Raw genomic sequence first — 3,274 nt, 5'->3', positions numbered from 1 at the left:
GAAGAGCTTTTTAGCTAATTTGCATTAGGGAAATTACAGGCGGTATGGTGTGTTTTATTTTCTTGCTCATCTTTTTTTTAACTTTGTCTTTGGCAAAACCATCTAAAGTTCTGCAGTTTGGCTTTAAGATCGAAGTTGACAGTTGCATAGAGATAAATGAAACCCCCAGGTGCTTACAGGCAGGTGCTAAGTGCTTAGTCAGGACAGCAAATGGCTCTGATAATATAGATGTCCAAAAGTATGAACAATTTAATACTTGAGAAGTAGGCTTTGCAATACAAAAGATTCAGGTAACCCATACTACGATACAAGCAGTAAAATGTACATTTTTATAGTTCAATACATTTTTTAAGGATTTTATTTTCAAGTCATCTCTACACCCAATGTGGGACTTAAACTTATAACCCTGAGATCAAGAGTCGTGCTCTCCACAAACTGAGCCAGCCAGGTGCCCCTCAAAGCATTATTATTTCACATTTATCTAGTACCCTGTATCTGCTGAGTGTTTTCTAGCCTTTTCTCTTTTTTCTTTTAACTTAAATTCAATTTAGTTAATATATAGTTTAACATTATTAGTTTCAAAGGTAGAGTTCAGTGATTCATCAGTTGCATATAATACCCACTGTTCATTATATCACATGTCCTCCTTAATGCCCATCACCCAATTATCCCTTACCTCACCTCTCACCCCTCCAGCAATGCTCAGTGTGTTCCCTAGAGTTAGGAGTCTTTTGTGGTTTGTCTCCCCCTCTGATTTTGTCTTATTTTATTCTTCCTTCCCTTTCCCTATGTTCATTTGTTTTGTTTATTAAATGCCACATATGAGTGAAATCATATGATATTTGTCTTTCTCTGACTGACTTATTTCACTTAGTATAATACACTCTAATTCTATCCACATTGTTGCAAATGGCAAGGTTTCATTTTGATGGCTGAGTAATATTCCACTCAATATATATTCCACATCTTCCTTATCCATTTATATGTCGATGGACAGCTTGGCTCTTTCCAAAGTTTGGCTATTGTGGACATTGCTGTTATAAACTTTGGGTGCATGGGCCCCTTCAAATCACCGTATGTATCCTTTGGACAAGTACCTAGTAGTGCAATTGCTGGGTCATAGGGTAGTTCTATTTTTAACTTTTTGAGGAACCTCCACACTGTTTTCCAGAGTGGCTGTATCAGCTTGCATTCCCCCAGCAGTGTAAGAGGTTCCTCTTTCTCTGCATCCTCACCAACATCTATTGTTTCCTGACTTGTTCATTTCAGCCGTACTGACAAGTGTGAGGTGGTATCTCATTGTGGTTTTTATCTGTATTTCCCTGATGATGAGTGATGTTGAGCATCTTTTCATGTGTCTGTTGGCCATTTGTATGTCTTCTTTGGAGAAATGTCTATTCATGTCTTCTGCTCATTTCTTGACTGGATTTTTTGGGGGGTTTTTTAGGTGTTGAGTTTGATAAGTTCTTTATAGATTTGGGATAGTAGCCCTTAATGTGATATGTCCTTTGCAAATATCTTCTTCCATTCCATAAGTTGCCTTTTAGTTTTGCTGATTGTTTCCTTTGCTGTGCAAAACCTTTTCATCCTGATGAAGTCTCAATAATTCATTTTTGCTTTTGTTTCCCCTGCCTCTGGAGACGTATCTAATAAGAAGTTGCTGCAGCTGAGGTCCAAGAGTTTTCTGCCTGTGTTCTCCTCCAGGATTTTGATGGATTCCTGCTTCACATTTAGGTCTTTCATCCATTTTGAATTTATTTTTGTGTATGGTGTAAAAAAGTGGTCCAGTTTCATTCTTCTGCATGTTAACCTTTATTTCTTGTAATCGTCTGGTGAGGACAATCCCAGTAGGTATTAGATCATTACAGAGATGGGGAGAAAGACAGAGGCAGGAAGAGGGGAATATTATAGGAGGACAAAAATCAAAGGAGCAAGAATATTGGAAGAGTCCAAATGAAGTCACCACTGAAATGGCTACAATTTTTACCACCACAGAAACCTGACTTTTCAGACAGTAGAGATGGGGTATCTATCTACCAGAGTTTAAGGAAAGTTTCAGAATCAAGAAAAGGACATATCACTTGTCTCTGTAAATAAGCACATGAAACAGGGAGAGGTAGTATTTGGCCAAATTTATGAATGATAGGGCCACAACTAACTGCTATGAGTGTAGAATTCCCTCTGTCCACCTCAGAGAGGAAAGCCAATCTCCCTGGTTGCAAATTCCCTCAGTGCCACTGTCCCATACAGGGTCCAAGGAGGGCTGGCAGGGTTCTGGACCTGAGCCAGGACAACCATGTGTATGTCACCTCTGCCTCACTGACCAGCAAGACCTGGGTGTGCTCTGGTAGACCACTGAACTCCTCCATGATCAGTTCAGAACCAGGTGAACACTTACATTCTGTCCAGGTGGCTGAAGATCCAGTATTACAGTAATTCATGTTTAAATAATAACAATGGCTGACACTTAGCACTCAATTAGTGCCAGACCCTGTTCTGAGCACTTACAGACATGAACTCATTTAATCCTCACAATAACCCTCTGAGAGAAGTACTTATTTGGTAGAAGAGAAAACAGAAGCCCAGAAGGGTCTAGTGAGTTGCCCAAATTCACACAGCTAGCAAATTTAACGCCCAGCAGCCTGACTCCAGAGTCAATGCTGTAATCTCTTCTCAATAATGCTGTATTAAGAGACTTTGAAATGCTTTCTCATTTTGTTATTTACAAATAAAATACCAATGAATATGTCAATATTTCAGGGGCATTAGAAAAATGGACAATGAGCAAGCTATTTTCAAAGATGGGAAAATGACCTCTATATTCTTGTTTTCAGGATCCCTCACAAACTGTATGTTCTTCTTTTGTGCTCCTACATTGCCTTGGAATTTACCATGGTATGGGGTATTTTCTCAGTGCAGTTAGTTGGCATTCCTGAGGCAAGTTCAGGAAACACTTCTGTTTTCTTCTAGTGATTTGTGACAGGGACCTTTAAAAAAAAAATCATCATCTAGTATCTTGTATAAGGTGGGCATTCAACAAATGTTAATTGAATCGATAGAATTGATTTAAATGAGGGACAGGCAATAGGTAGGTTCTAATTTGATAGAGGAGCAAAAGATCACTCTTAGCAACTCTGTCAAATGGAACTTCTATGATGAAGGAATTTATTCTTTATCTACACTGTCTAATGTGATAGCCACTAGCTACATATGGGGCTACTGGGTACCTGATAGATGGCTAGGGTTACTGAGGAGCTACATATTTCATTATATT

This window comes from Canis lupus, chromosome 14, assembly GCF_003254725.2.
Source record: "Canis lupus dingo isolate Sandy chromosome 14, ASM325472v2, whole genome shotgun sequence".
NCBI classification, from domain to species: domain Eukaryota; kingdom Metazoa; phylum Chordata; class Mammalia; order Carnivora; family Canidae; genus Canis; species Canis lupus.
This window is presented reverse-complemented; position numbering follows the sequence as displayed.